The sequence below is a fragment of the Rhinatrema bivittatum genome, chromosome 2 (genome assembly GCF_901001135.1).
Source record: "Rhinatrema bivittatum chromosome 2, aRhiBiv1.1, whole genome shotgun sequence".
Taxonomy (NCBI): domain Eukaryota; kingdom Metazoa; phylum Chordata; class Amphibia; order Gymnophiona; family Rhinatrematidae; genus Rhinatrema; species Rhinatrema bivittatum.
In genome coordinates, this window is record NC_042616.1 from 514884176 (window position 1) to 514901092 (window position 16917).

Here is a 16917-nt window from a genome sequence, read left to right on the forward strand (position 1 = left end):
CACAGCAAAGGGGAAGTCAATCTTCAAACCTGATTCCACCCCTTCTCTACCCCTCCTGTCCCCTCCCGACACCTTCCCCCATTGATGCCATAGGGAATTTATATCACAACTACCACCAGCTTTTTCTAGAGTCAACTCTGGCTTCTTCTCATTGTTCATGATGCTTTACCTTTCTTACAATGCCTTTGGGTGTCCCTACCTGCACGGTACATTGGGAAAATGATTGCTGAAAATAATCTGAAAAAAGGTGATCAAATTCACAGATGATACAAAATAGTTCAAAGTTGTATCACTACTAGACAATTGTGAACTGCAAGAGGACTTTGCATGACAGGGGGAATGGTCATCTAAATGGCAGATGAAATTAAATGCAGACAAGTGCAGAGTGACGGATATAGGGAGGAATAATCCAAACTATAGGTACACAATGCCAAGTTCCATATTAGGCATCACTACACAGGGAAAGGATCTTGAATCTTTGTGGACACTGGACAATACTTTGAAATCTTCAGCCCAGTGCACTGCAGCAATCAAAAAAGCAAACAGAATGCTATGTATTGTTAGGGAAGGAATGGAAAATAAGAAAGGCTATCATAATGCCTCTGTATTGATCCATGTTGCATTTGCCCCTTGAGTATTGAGTGCAATTCTAGTCATCCCCATCTAAAAAAAAAAAAATAGAATGGAACTAGCAAAGGTACAGAGAAGGATGACGAAAATGATAAATGAGATAGAAGAGCTCCCCTACAAGAAAGGCTAAACAGGTTAGGGTTCTTCAAGTGATGGCTGAGAAGAGATGTGATAGAGGTCTATAAAATAATGAGTTAGGTGGAATGAGTAAACAGGGCATGGTTATTTACTCTTTAAAATAGCACTAGGATATATGTGGCTGAATTACATTGAGATATCTGTACAATTTTATAGTACTGTTTCTGCCTTTTGAATTCATTGCATGTACACCTGTGTGCTTTCTTAAATAAAGAGTTTAAAAAAATAGTACTAGGACTAGGGAACATTTTATGATGCTAATAGATAGCACATTTAAAATAAATCAGAGAATTAATTTTTCACTCAGCACACAATTAAACTGTAGAATTTGTTGCCAGAGGATATGATGAAAGCAGTTAGTGTTGATGGGTTTAAAAAATGTTTGGACAAGTTCATAAACCATTATTAGCTATGTAGACTTAGAAAAGCCACTGCATATTCTTGGTTATGTGCAAGAAAGTCTGGATCTGCATCTGTGATCTGAATTGGTCATTGCTGGAGACAGTATTCTGGGCTTAATGGACCTTTGGTCTGATCCAGTATGGATCACTGTAGGTGCTGCTTTTCCCCTCGTGGTGCCTTATGGTGTTTGTGCTACTTGTGCTATTTTGCACTTCTTTTTGTATCTTGGGCTGTTCATGACACTGTTATAGGTACATTTTGCTCCTTCTTTTGAGCTTTGTGGTGTTTTTGTCATTATTGTTGGATCCCTTTGCTCCTCTTCTGGTGCCTTGGAGTGTTTGTGCTACTGTTGTTGGTGCCCCCAGTCCCTATGATGGTTTCCTAGGGAATTCTTGCCTCTGTTGGTACCACTTTGCCTCTTGCATAGTGCTTTGGCGTGTTCTCGCTTTTGTTTGGATTGCTTTGCCCCCCTTATGGTGTCTTTTTATACCTCTTTTTGGGCTACACTGTTCCTATCACAGTGCCTTGGGCTATTCATAACACTCTTAGTGCCACTTTGCCCCATTCTTAATTTTATTTATTTATTATTTGAAGTTTTTTCTATACCGAGGTTTGGCAAAAGCCGAGTGCTGTTCCTTTGCTGCTGATGCCTACCTGCAAGTTTCTTTAAAGATGGATAGAAAACCCCAATGTTAGAGCCCAAAATAAGATGCATTACTTCTCCCTTGACTTTAATGGATAATGAATAAATTATATGAATACAATTTTTAGACCCAAACTGAATGAAATTAAACTGGGAAGTTAAACGAACCAAAATAACTAACCACAACTAGACATTTTCCCCTAGTTTTTAAGAACAGATTAGAGAAACATCTGTGAGGGACAGTTAGATGCATTAGGTAATTATGGCCTAGAGCTTTTGTGGGATTCCAGGCTCTGAAAAACAATGCAAATCATTGCATCCTAGAATAAAATAAAACATCTTCAAAGAGCTGAAGTGCAGCTGAATGAAGGGAAGGAACATATTTTGCTCTGAAGTGTGTTCATCTGTATAATCTTTGGGCCTGATCTACTCAGCTTTTTCCCATAGATACAGAATGAGAGAAAGCCCTAATAAATCAGGCCCCTTGTTCATCACTATTTGAAATCACATTTAAACGGTTTCCCAAAAAAATGCCAAAAATTAGCTTTGTTGACTTTTTGCGCTGTGTACAAACCTTGTGCTTCACAACCATCTGATTCTGACATCCTTTATTTACTTCCCCTGACATAAAAAAATGTGTTACATCTATTTTTTTAAATAAAATCACTGAATACTTTTGTAACATCAAGACCTCCCCAAATAAAAAAAACCTGTCCTGTTGTGAGAAAAATTCACAGGATGTACCTAGAAAAGCTCTCCATATAATTTACTCTTTTCTGTAGTAATTCATTAGATCTCCTTTTTCTCCATATGCATCCAGTTGCCTTTCATTTCTGCTCCAGAGGAGTTCCTTCCTGAAGAAAGAGCTGGAGTGGGTCAGACAAAAAAAAAAAAAGACTCAGCATGGATAATTACAAAGTAAATACTGAATTCATAACCATAAAAAAAAATATATATATATTCATGTCAAAAAATGAGGTTATAGAACTTGCTTGAATTCATGGCCAGCAGTAAAGGGCACATTGATAACTTCTCTGGGCTTCAAATGCCATTTGTTCTGTTTTTCATGAAAAAAAATAGATGGTTACCTTAGTAACACTATTGCATCGCATAATAGTTTGATTTTTTTTTTCCTTTTAAGATGTCATAAAGGCTTTTAAAGGCATGTACACGGTTATATTCCATTCACTTCAAGTGTAATGTACAGTATGTTGCTCAATTCCTACATATATTTTATTTATTTTATTTATTTATTTATTGTTTTTGTTATACCGAGTTTCATGATAGGCATCACATCAACCCGGTTTACAAATAACAAGGAGTGTAAAGCATAACGTAACGTAAAAAACAATATTTTCAATAAGAACCTTGAACTTTAAATACAGTGAATCAGAAAAAGGGAGAGGGAAAGTTACAAAAAACAAGGAAAATAAACTTGGGATGGAAGGGGAGAAATTGAACAGCACAATATTTACATTTCAGCCTATTGATACATTAGAATAGCAAGTGAAAAAATAAGACTATGAAACGGTACATAGGTAATCAAATGAATAAATATGACAGTTGTGAATGGTAATAGTATGATAAATATTCAGCAGGAATTAGTGAGAGAGGGTTTGAGGTTGGTTGATTCGTGTTTACATTCCATTATTGCATACGAGTTAGTGCTAGTGAGAGGAGGTTTTATTCAAGGCTTGGAAATGCTTTTTTGAAAAGCCAAGTTTTTAGTCTTTTCCTAAATGTTAAAGAGCATGGCTCTTGTCTCAAATCAGGTGGGATCGAGTTCCAGAGAGCTGGACCTGCTGATGAGAAGGCTCTGAGACTCAAGGATTTATGTTGGTAGGTTTTGGCCTTTGGAATTTGGAGTGACTCTTTGTATATATCAAAGGGTAAGATAAGAATGCAGGAGAGAGCTTTCGGTAAACAGTCTATATGTTCCTATAGGATGAGCAAATCAATTGCTATGAAATAAATGTGTCACTCCTCTGCAAATGTTATTCCTCCTTAGAAACGGAAAAGTAAAATTTTAGTAAGAAAGCCAATTGCATATTATTTTGATGGGTAAACTATTTTGAAGAGGGCTGTGAACTATTTTCAGTCTCACTTAGCCAGTAGATTTGCAAACCTACCATAAGCTCCCAAATTTGCAATTATTCACTAGATTCCAGCCAGTCTAAATCCCCGCTCCTGCTGAGGTTTCTTTATGAGTCACTTTCTCTGACGCCTTCAGTGCCAGCAGCATTTGGTCACGTACAAGGGCATACTGCTGCTCGAGCTACTGTAAAGGGATTTTAAAACTTTCCTGCAAGCATCTCGCCAACAAATTTACAGTGTACTTTGGGTAAATCACCTGAGTACATATAATGGCTTGCTTCTTGCAAAGGATGTGCTTGTGTTTGCAGCTCCTTGCTGAGATGCTGAAGTTTGCCATTACTTGCAGCAGGCATTCAGCAAAGAACAATGGCAAGCAAACTCCACTGCTTTGGCTTCCCAACAGCATGCACTATTTTAAAAGCCATTTTTCAATATACTGCCTATATTACCTGAGGAATGGTTTCAGCATAACCTTGATTCCATAAAAGATAGGGAAGGTGCATGCAAACAATGTGCTAGATTAAAGGCATTTTACAGATATGTCACACAGTTAATTTATGCATGGGAAACTAGAATATTCACATGCAAATTGTTTCCAATAGGTTTGGCAAAGCTATTGGTAGCTAGAGATGTGCATCGTGCTTTTTTATCATGTCGGGCTTCATTTTGGGGCCCCCCACAGGAAATTTCATTTTTCCCGTGGTTCGGGGGTTTTTTTTCGGGGGGAGGGGCCGATTTTCGGGATACTGCGCGCTAACTCCCGATATTGTGCACTAAGGGGGTCAAAGTTAGTGGGCACTAACCCGAAAAATGAATTTTTCCAAAATTTCAGAAAAATTCCTTTCGTTTTTCGGTTCCCTGAACCATACCAAATTAGGCAATTTCATTATTTGGGAAAACAAATGCACATCTCTGTTGTTAGCACACCCATAGCAAATGAACCCAGCATAGAAATTATAAGGTGAATTTTAAAAGCCAGCAGGCACCAAATTCGGGAGATGCACACACAAGTCGCGCTCGGGCACTCAGCCTCCCGGAATTGTGCGTATCTCCTGCTGGGTGCACAACTCACTCGATTTCAAAAAGGGGTGTGGCTTGGGTGGGGCGGGGCCAAGAGATGTGCGTGTAAATAATTACATGCTCCGGCGCGTTCCCAGGTCCACTGCTGTCCAAGTTTACTTCTGCTATGGAGGAGGTGTAACTTAAAAAAGAAAACAAATTAGCTATTTCTACCAGGTTTAAAGGTTCTGGGGTAACCGGGGGAAGTTCAGGCTATCAAACCAGAGGGGTTTAGATGACCTAAGCTCTTAACTGCGCAAACTGATAGTCGAACTGGTGAAAGTTGCAATGGCGTGGACGTGCGCCCACTATAAAATATCCTGACTTACACGGGGGAAACAGGATTTAGGCACATAGTTGCCTGCCTACTTAGAATTGCGCATTCCGTGGTCCGTTCCTATCTGTATGCAATTAAAAACAATATTTCTGAACAGGGTGGGGCTTTTTTTTTGTACATTTACTGGAATATCAATATCAGATGCTTGTCACTTGCTTAACTGCCACATTTAGACCATAGTTAGATTTACAAGTTTTAGAAAATCCCTTCCAAATCTAATTAGCAAACAGAAAGCTCCAGCTGATCTTCTCACAAAACCAACCAAATCCAAGATGTCCTTCTTATCTCAGTTCTGATGGCTGCCTGCGTCCCTCAGATGACAGAAATAGACCCAACATTCCTGAGAGATAGAAAGGGGTCCCCTAATGAGAGCTCCTATCTCTTTCTCTGATGTTACTTTGGACTTCTGGGTTAGAAGGTCCCATAATACAAAATTCAAAATCTTCTCATGGGCAGGAACTGGGGCGAAAATTCCTCCCAACTAAACAGGAACAAAACTCTTCTCAAAAAGCTACAGCTCGCTTCTCCATTGGCAAGACACTGTTCCCCCTTCTCTGTATGGCAGGCGGGGAATCACAGTTCCTATCCTGACCTCCTCCAGGCAGGGGGGAGAAGCTTTTGAAGCACAACCAGGTTCCACACAAAAATCCAAATCCACAGACTCTCACAAAAACTCTCTTCCACCCCCAGAGATGCTCCCTGGCAGACCATGGGATGCAGGGCCAAGAATATCTTTCCCTTGGTATCAGGCTGTGAAACCTAACACTGGGGGCGATCTCCAAAGTGTCTCCAAACCTCTAGAACAAGAAACCCAAACTGTCACCCCACTCCTTGTGCCCTGCCCACTTTTATGCAAGCTGCTGGCCAATCCAGGCAGCCTCATAAGAGGTGCCTGCAAGGGATGGTCTGCAACCTACTCCTACCTAAATCCTAACCTTGGCCTAAGCTAGGGATGAGAGAAAAAAAAAAAGGCAGTGGGTCTCTACAAGAGGAAAAATGTATTTTTGCCTCATATCTTGTATGCCTCTGCTTTATATGCCTTCTCCTTGAGTTTCCCTGTGCTTATTGTAAACTGAGTCACAAATATACCAGGAATTTAACCATTATTTTGATAGTTATCTGACTTGCGACCAGCTTGGCAAAAGGTGGAATATCACATGTTTATAACTAAATGAATATTGTTCTATTTTCATTTCTCCCATGGAAATCTAGCACAGGCCAGCCTCTTTCCTTTTTACTCTATCACATTCAATTGGAAAAGAATCAGAAAAAAAACTGCAAAAACACAGTTTTATTTTGAAGCTGTTCCTTGCCATGTTTAGAGAGACAGTAGTACAATCCTTGCAGCACTTCATGGACACTTTGCATACTCTTGATACTTAGCCCTCTACCTTTCATTCCTTTGGAGTGAGGAAACTCACTCCAAGATGAGATTTGGGCAATGGTCTCTCAACCTAGCTTGTTGTTGCCCAGGTAGAGTGTCCATCAAGCTCGGTTGAGAGACCATTGCCCAAATCTCATCTTGGAGTGAGTTTCCTCACTCCGAAGGCCAGCAAATCTTCACAAGAGACCACTGTTCTGTTCGTACGTCTCATGTTGAATGTGAAAGTGGCCCCCAACCCCCTATACTCATACCTAATCCCCACCTCGAGTTACTAGGTGGGCCTCCCATAGGGATACAAATACCTGTCTAGGGAGTTGATACTATAGCATCTCTCTCTCTCTTTCTCTCTCTCTCACACATTGTTTCTATCCAATTTGTACAAATCAGCACGTGAAGTTTCCCCACTGCACAAACAAAGTCTCATTTGCATGGGAAACACCCCTTAATGCATTACCAATGTGACATTGGTAAATGAGGCCCCAAGTCTAAGAGAAACCAGGTGTAAAAAAACATGAAGAATATTTATCTTTATAAATAAAGAAAATGTGTTGAAAATGTTTTTCCCTTCCTGCACGAAAGGGGAGGGAAAAAAGAGTGCAGGACTTCTGGTGGCTCTGGGTGGGGTGGAATTTATTTATCTATTTATTTTTCACTTTATTGCAGGCTCAGCCTTTCATCCCAGAGTGAGTTGCAATAGACATAATCAACAAAAAGGTGATCTAATATTACATACAATTATAATTTAAAATTTAACAATTATCACTTTTCTTCTACAGCCAGAGCTCCTCCTCCTCCTCCTTCTCCTTCTGTTGCTCCCTGAGACACAGCAGAAGCATTTCTGACCAAGGCTGAAAGAGAGAGAGAGAAAAAAGAAATAACTCAGGATGCTTCACAACAACACAGAAAGCAACAAGTTAAAGCAGGATAGGAAACTCCTTCAATAACTGGTGTCTCCTTATCTGAAGAGCAAACCGCATGGAATGCGTGCAGGTAGGCCATTTTGTTTTCCTATTTATAACAAAAATGAATTACAACGTATCTGCAACTATACTCTGGCTCCAGTTTCTGTTTAGCATTAAAAACAAATATATATATATATATATATATATATATATATATCCAGGCTTGCTATCTATTAGGGATGTGAAGTCATTTATTTATTTCAGGATTTTTATATACCGTGGCACGTTCTGAACATCACAGGCTTTACAATAAACTAATTAAATAACAATCATTGAAATAAATCATTTAAAACAAATGCCTAAAATACAATGAATGAGGTTATTTCTGTTCATTCCAAATGGAATGAACAAAAAATAGCCTTACAATACCCTCTAGCTGTAGAACATTGGATGCCATATGCAGATACAATATCTTCTTCCACTGAGTAGTTTTAACCAGAAGAAACCAGTAGTTTTTAAACAGAAATGATCTAAATACTCAATCCTGGTCAGGTTCTAAAACAAAGTTCACAATTAATGTTGCATAAAAAAACATTTTGAAATTCATCAGAGATCTCTAATAATGCAGTTAGTTCTAAAATAGTGAAGAGTAAAAATCTTCATTTGGGACTATTCAGATCTCCACTTTTTCGAAGTTGGGAGAAAGAACACCCTATAAGTAGATGGAAATGATTCTGACAGAATTTTTAATTTCACCAAAAAATATTTTCTAAAATCTCTCTCTCTCTCACACACACACACACACACTCTCTCTCTCTCTCACATACACACATGCACCCATACACACACAGGCTCTCTCTCATATGCACACATATACACACAGGCTGTCACCCACACATGCACAGGCTGTCACCCACAGGCTGTCTCTCTCACACACACATGCAAGCTGTCACACAATCTCTCAGGGCCTGGCCCTTTTTCTTCAGCCACCAGTGGGTTGGGGTCCACTATCAGCCACCAGGTCTTCCTCCTTTCTCATCAGTCACCATAGGATGAGCTCTGTGGTGGCCTGCAAGACCTCTCAGTCTTCAGCTGCCAGCCAGAAGGGGTCCATTTTTGGCTGCCAGGTCCTCCCTCTTTCTCTGTGGCTGCTATGGATGGACTTTGTGGTGGCCCCTCCAAGTTCCTTGATCTTTGGTTGCCAGTAGAATGGGGTTCACTGGCAGCTGCTGGGTTTTCCCTCTCTCTTTGGCCACCGTGGGATGTACTCCAGGACAGTCTGCCATGTTGTGGCTTGGGCAGCAACAAGGGTCATGTTTAATCAAATGTCATTTGCTGTGGCGACGGAGCCAATTTCATGGTAAGAGCTCCAAGATTGGCCCATGGCAACAGGAGATGACGTTCAGTCAAACACGACTCCTACTGCCAGCTTGGGGGGGGGGGGAGGTGGATTGCTACTAATGGATCTGGCACTTGCCACCCCATAGTGAAACCTATGAGCCGCCCCCATATTTGCATGGTTGCACACCCACAAGTGCCAGGCCTGGGGGGCAAGCAGCAAGGCTGCCCTGGACATTACATCCTAAGGGGCATTATCAGATGTTATCATATCTCCTATCTGTTGTGGCAAAAGCAGCAACAATGGAAAAAAATCAACCCAGGACCTATTAGACAGTGCATGCTCTCACAGGCCTTGCAGCATCCTGACCCTTGCACAAGTTTTATTGGTAACAAGAAGCCCAAGCCGGAGGAGGGGGGCAGGGCTACTTTGGGGCCTGTGAGAGCTTGCACAGTCTAATAGACCCCATGCAGATTTTTTTTTCTGCTTTGCTGCTGAGGCTACAGCCAGAGGAGGTTATCCATCCTCAGCAAGGAGGTACTGGACTAGCTAAGGAATGGAAAGGAAGTATGGTTGCCAATTGTCTGGATTTTTCCCGGATTGTCAGGATTTATGCTTTTATGTCTGGAAACCAGAGATCTCACTGAAAAACCGGAAATTGTCTGGATTTTCATCTTCAAAGTCCTGCTCTTCCTGCAGACTGCAATGTGCCTTACCTAATCCCAGTGAGCAGGGACAGGCCAATCAGGTACCAGTTGCCAGCTGCTGGAGGCTGAAGATGGCAGGAGACTGCAGGGTTGCTGGTGGAATCCAAATTACTGGTACCTGAAGATGGGAGGAGGCTGCAGGGCTGCCAGCGGAACCCAAACTGCCAGAGGCTGAAGATGGGAGGAGGCTGCGGCCCGATGCTCAAATCGCAGCTTAGGCCCAAGTGTGACACCGGGGTTTTGACCAAGTGCCAAGCTTAACGCTGTGAGCTTAACTGAGACCCCAAAAACTGAGACCCCAAAAACTGAGACCCCAAAAACTGAGACCCCAAAAACTTTGAGGATCCAGAGTCACAGATTCAAGGCCAGGCCCATATAGAGGCTGGGTCCTGATGCCTGGGCCTCGATCTAGGCCAAGGCCCAGGCCCAGGATTGATGCCATGACCCAGTCCAGAGACTGGGTTCCAATGCCAGGGCCTCAGCCCCGACTTAGGGCCGATGCCAGGACCCGACCTGACGCCACAGCCAGGTTCAGAGAACAGATCCTGATACTGGGTCCTAGACCAAAAGCCATGGTGGCACTGGGTCAGCTGGGTCCCGATGCCTGGGCCTTGGTCTGATGTCGTGACCCACCCTGGAAGCCCAGTCCCAGTGTCTGGGCCTTGGCCCAGGGTCAGGCCCAGGCCTCAGAGTACTCGTCTTCTTTTCTTTGGTATTTGAATCCAGCTGATGCCTCCCTCTGTATTCAGGCCAGAGTTAATAAACTCTGGTGCATTCAGCCCAGACGACGGCACCATTTTGATGTACAGCAATGCCATACAATGATGACAATCAAAATAGCATCATCTGCTGGGGTGAGTGCACTGGAGTTATTTAACTCTGGCACAACCCCAGGGGACAGCTGCAATTGGCTTCATAAGCCAAAGAAAAGAATATGGAAGAGGAACACTCTGAGGCCTGGGCTCTGAGGCCTGGGCTCTGAGGCCTGGGCCTGACCCTTAGCTGAGGCCCAGGCATCAGGACCCAGCCTCTGAATCAGGTCCTGGTGTCAGGCCTGGGTCCGGGCTGAGGCCCCAGTCTCAGGACCCAGCCAATGGGTCAGGTCCTCGCAATGGGCCTGGGCCCAGGCCCCAGTGTAGGCTGAGGCTCCAGCATCAGAACTTGGTCTCCAGACTGGGTGGTGGCGTGGCCCTAGCATAAGCCGAGGCCCAGGCATTTGGGCCCAGCCTCTAGGCAGGCTCCATGCATTGGGCCTGTGTCCAATGCCTGTGTCCAGTCCTTTGCCCTAGCAGTGTGACCTGGTCTCTGGACTGGGTTGCAGCATTGGGCCTGGGCCCTGGCCTAGACCCAAGCATCGGATCCAGGCCTTAAAGCCTGTGCCTTGCGCAGGGCATAGGCTAAGGTCATGGTGACCTACTATGGTTTAGGCCTACATAGGACTGAGGCTTCAGGCTGGGCCTAGGTGTCATGATCATCCTGATACTTAGGCCCAGGCTGAAGCTTCGGCCTAGGCTGTGGTAGGTCTCTGCAATATCAGCCTATGCCGTACAAAAGGCCCAGGCTTCAGTCTGGGACTACACCTCTGCATCGGATCCCCCTAGACCGGGTAAGTGTGGGATGGGGAGGATCCTGGCTCTGGCATTTTTTTGTGTGTTGGGAAGGATAGGTGGGGAGCTTGGGAGTTGTTTTTTTGTTTAAATGTTTATTTCATTTTTTTTAATAAAATAAACATTTGACAAAATGAGTCATAGAAAATCAAAACCTCTAAAATGAAATAAAAACAAAACAAAAATGGTTCTTCTTCCCACTCCTAGTAACTGCTGCTCTGTGCAGATTACTTCTATGTAGAACTGTTACACCATATCTTTCTTTATGTCTTTAGGGATCCGCAGTGTTTATCCCATGCCCTTTTGAATTCATTAACTGTTCTCGTCTTTATTACCTCTTGTGAGAGAGCATTCCAGGCACCACCCTCTCTGTGAAGAAATATTTTCTGATATTGGTTCTTCTGAGTCTTCTCCCCTGGAGTTTCATATCATGACCCCTAGTTCTACTGTTTCCTTTCCAGTGGAAAAGGTTTGAAGCCTGTGTATCACTAAATCCTATCAGGTATCTGAAGGTGTGTATCATATCTCCCCTGCACCTCCTCTCCTCCAGGGTAAATATATTTAGATCTTTCTGCCTCTCCTCGTAGGTCTTCTGAAACAGACCCCCCACCATTTTGGTTGCCTTCCTCCAGACTGTTTCCATTTTGTCTCTATCGTTATTGAGATACGGTTTCCAGAACTGAACACCGTTCTCTAGGTGAAACCTCACTAAGGATCTGTACAAGGGCATTATTATTTCCCTTTTTCTGCTAGCTATTCCTCTTTCTATGCAGCCCAGAATCTTTCTGGCTTTAGCTACTGCCTTGTCACATTGTTTCATCACCTTCAGATCACCAGACACAATCACCCCCCCCCAAGGTCCCTCTCCTTCTCCATGCATGATAGTCTTTCACCCCCCCCCCCCTCCCTCATCACATACAGCTATTTTGGATTTCCACACCCCAGGCGCACAACACTGCACTTCTCGGCTTTGAGTTCCAGCTGTCAAGTTTTCTTAAACCTCTTTTCATTCTTTCTATTCCTTCAGGCATGTCCACTCTGTTGCAAATCTTAGTATCATCTGCAAAAAGGCAAACTTTTCCTTCTATCCCCTCCACAATGTCGCTCATGAAGATATTAAATAGAAGCAGTCCTAAAACCGATCATTGAGGTACTCCACTTAGCACCATTCTCTCATCAGAGCAGGTTCAATTTATCATTACATATTATTTCCTGTCAGTCAACCAGATACTAATCCACTCCACCACTTTGACGCACACTCCCAAGCTTCTCATTTTATTCACGAGCCTCCTATGCAGGACTGTATCAGAAAGCTTTGCTGAAATCCAAGTAAATCATATCAAGTGCTCTTCCTTGATCTAGTCACCCAATCAAAAAAGTCAATCAGATTTGTCTGACAGAAACTTCCGTTGGTGAATTCATTCTGCCTCGGATCCAGCAGCCCACTGGATTGTAAATAGTTCACTATCCTTTCCTTCAGCAGATTCCAGCTTGAGTTTCCAGTAGGGGTGTGCATTCGTATTGACCGCATATGTAAAACGCTACTTATATATTTTTTTTAACTGAAAAAAGTGATGAGACATAAACGATCGGATTTCCCACATATCCAACATAGCTATGTTGGATATGTTGGAAATCGCGATTGTTGATCCAAAATAAAAATTTAAACCCCTCACCTTCCTTAATCCCCCCCAAAGACTTACCACAACTCCCTGATGATCCAGCGAGGAGTGAGGACGCCATTCCTGCAATCCTTTGCGAGGAGCACGTGACGTCGGCGCCACGTCGAGTGACGCGGCGTCACGTGATTCCCCGCGGGGTCGCGCCGGAACGCTCGTTCGGCCCAAAAGGAACTGGCCAAAAGTTCTACTGAGCATTTAGTCTCTTGTATGATCTTTATCCTGTTGGACTCTATACCCTCCCAGACATAAAGACCATACCCCCACCAAGTTGATCCTCCCTATCATTGCAATATAATTTGTACTCTTATATAGCACTGTCCCATTGGTTATCCTCCTTCCACCATGTCTCCGTGATGCAAATTATGTCAATCTCATAATTTACTGCTTTACACTCTAACTCTCCTATCTTACTTCTTAGACTTCTGGCATTGGCATACAGACATTTCAAAATGTGTTTTATGTTTGTATTAATAACCTGCTTTTCAGTTCTTAGGGATAATTTGGAAATCTTTAGCTCAGGTGATTTTTTACATTTATGCACATGGACTATGTTTGCTTTTATTGGAACCTCTCTGTTAGGATGCCCTAACTCTCCTGTTTCATTAGTATCCTTCAAGGATACGTTTCTCCGAACCATGCACTGCTGAGTGACTGTCTGCTTTCCCCCTTGTTGTAGTTTAAAAGCTGCTCTATCTCTTTTTTAAAGTTAGTGCCAGCAGCTTGGTTCTACTCTGGTTAAGGTGGAACCCATTCTTTCGGAAAAGCCTCCCCCTTCCCCCAAAATTTCCCAGTTCCTTACAAAACTGAATCCCAATTCCCTGTACCATTGTCTCATCCACGTATTGAGACTCTGGAGCTCTGCCTGCCTCTGGTGTCTTTTGCCATGGTTACATAACAGATCCCGATGATGAATATCACATGCTTAGTGGCATCAGGCCACATGGGTGACAAAGTGATGTACTGATTTTGTGGAGAGGCTTGGCGATAGGTTGCCACATTTGTCAGCCACACCTGTCAGCTTTTCTTTTGGTGAGATAACTGCTATGTGATGGACAGCCTCAGGGAAATGACATGTCGCATGGTACATACTGATGACATCAACCTGGCAAACCGTGAAAGCAGTCACTTTCTTTAATAGTTTTGTTTTAGGTAAAATAGGACTCTAAAATCTTCCAGTAGCAACCACTTGGCCTCAGCAGATCAAAGGAGCATAATGTGTATGTATGGGGGAGGGGGTTGCCCATTTTTTGTCCCTAAACAAACAGTGGCTTCAGGTGGTTTGAGTGCCCTCCCAATTGACAGAGGTCTCACTAGACCTTTGCCCTTGTGTGATACCAGTGTAGTGCCAGTGTGATAAGGAGGTATACCACTTCCAAATGAGAGGATTAATAGTGAAAGTTTAAAACCCCTGCAACTCCATGAGGGAAGGGCAGTAAGGAGAGGCATACAAAGCCCTGAAGTTATGCTGTGTGCTAGTGCCACCTTTTCACAGAGAGTGACACCAGTGGTCCTATCCCTTCACAGAAATATTCAGGAGACGAGAAGTGATTCTGCTTGAAGGATGTGGTGGGGACCTATGGAGAGGCTGACCAGGCCTAATCTGAGAGAGAGGACCACAGGAGATAAAGTTCCTGGGAGTCCAGATAGAGTGGAATAAAGAAATGTTCCTAATGATAAGTTTCTTCTGAGGAGACCTAGAGAGAAGGGGATCTTTTAGAGAATGGACGAGTGTACTGGGAGGTACCAGAGGAGAGGCATCCTGCCTGGTGAAGTCCATAGAGTCAAAGACTAATCAAACTCAAATCAGCCAGAGACTTCAGAAATAGAAAGAGTAACAGAGAAGAAAAAAGATTTGCAATACTCCACAGGTATTGGGAGGGCTCACAGTGGAAGGGTTCCAGTTTGGGAGAGAATGTGAGAAGAGACTGAGAGTTATCTTTTCCATTTGTGGATTTGTGTTCCAGTGCTGGTGCATTGTGCTGCGGTGTGCCAGAATCTCTTCGGAAAGAAGTTATTTTTTAACAACAGACTGGGATGAGGAGTGATTTTTATGGGTTGTGTGACTGTACTGCTAGTGCTAAGCAAGAAGAACCCCTGTGTAAGCAAAGAAACCAAAAGCCATGTGGGAAGCCCGGAAGGTCATAGGGCTTTGCATGGTCCAGGGCTCTCTCCATGTTCCCAATGCACAGAAACTGAACAAAATGGAGGATACAATAAATAAGGGATAGTCTGAGAACTTATAAGGTTTCCAACAGTATCACTCCTAAGTTAAGGAAATGTGGTGATTTTACATCAGGTCTCCCACTGAAATTTGATTCCATTGATTCCTATGCAACTAATGGAACAGTCTCCGTGACTAGTTTAATTTTCCTTTATTAAAAGGATATGAAGAATATCTTAATACTTTGCATTTGGTTGCTAGATTCTAAGGATCTGATTCTGAATATCACTACATTACAAGTCTACCTGTAATTTAAATAAAATTAGCATATTGATAGCCTTTCATTATCACCTATGCAAGCTGCTGAAGTGACTTAATCTCAGTAAAATTTTATTTGACATTTTAACAATAAATATTAGACTAATCTGGACAAGTGATAGCTTAAAAGACTCAGAATAATCTTTATTATTAATGCAAGAAAACTATTTTACTTTTATTTATGTGTCTTAAAATGGATAAAAATTAATTTGTATAAGAAATTTGGCACATAGGAAAATTAAGGGTCAAGGTCTATGGTTTTCTTGGTTTTATTTTTTTTCTTTTAAAGTGTGAGTCAAATGGAACTTTATATTTTGGAATTGTAATGATAAGAATGTTGAAGTTTATGGAAGCTGGAGTTATAAACAACTTGGATGCAAATGTAGGAATACATCTGATTGTCAGTTTTATCTTCACATCAGTCCAGGTCAGATGTGGAGTTCAGATAATTTAAACAAGCTTTGATGAGTTCTAGATTGGTAACATACTTTCTACCAATTTTACACCAGGGAACCTTATAAAATCCTGGTCCTGGAACCTTGAGGGGTGGTTCTAGGAGAATGTTTGTCAATAATGCAAGGATCTATATTTCTGTGAAACCTGTAGAGCCCCTGCTTGTTAGAACAGGGCATATTGGCAGACAATAACTGCTAGAGAGAGCAATTAGTTTAAAGTGAAGGTGAGGGCTATGTTTAAAAAAGAAAAACAAAACTACTGCCATTGTGGCCAAGACAATCAAAACCATATCGAAAACTATTTCAGGCTATTTAGTACATGTGCTGCAGGACTGACCACACACCCCTCCGCTGAAGTCATCAAAGACCAACTGCAAGAGCTGGCTTGCTGTGGGTGGGCTGGTCGTCCCCAAGAGTCAGTGCCTCGGGTCAGACCAGAGGGGGGCAGAGAGACTTTTAGTGGTGTTTGGATGGTGGTGAAAGGAAAGGATAGTTATTGACCTTTTAGTTTAGCTATTGTATATATACTATTACATTTGATATTTTTGATGTATACGATGTATTTGATAGGGGTGTGCATTCATTTTGAATGCATATGTAAAATGCAACTTTTTTTTTTTTTAACTTAAAAAAAGTGATGATGCGCAATGCATCACATTTTCAACTTATTCAACATAGCTACGTTGAATACGTTGAACCTAAATAAACACTTAAACCCCCACCCTCCTGACCCCCCCAAGACTTACCAAAACTCCCTGGTGGTCCAGCGGGGAGTCAGGAAGCCATCGCTGTTTTCCTTTGCGAGGAGCACGTGACGTCGGCGTCACGTCGGAGTGACGCGGACGTCACGTGTTTCTCCGCGCCTCCGCTCCGGGACCCCCGTTGGACCCAACCGGAACTTTTGGCCAGCTTGGGGGGGGTCAGGAGGCCCCCCAGAGCGGAGGCGCGGAGAAACACGTGACATCCGCGTCACTCCGACGTGACGCCGACGTCACGTGCTCCTCGCAAAGGAAAACAGCGATGGCTTCCTGACTCCCCGCTGGACCACCAGGGAGTTTT

General features: G+C 42.8%; 1 long non-coding RNA gene across 1 annotated transcript in view; it reads right to left on the reverse strand.

The window, feature by feature from the left end:
• Positions 1–7083: 7083 nt before the first annotated feature.
• LOC115086195 overlaps positions 7084–16917 on the reverse strand; it is a 238143-nt gene continuing 228309 nt past the window's right edge. The window contains exon 7 of the long non-coding RNA XR_003855142.1: positions 7084–7535. This is a non-coding gene — a long non-coding RNA (uncharacterized LOC115086195). The remainder of the gene's footprint in view (positions 7536–16917) is intronic.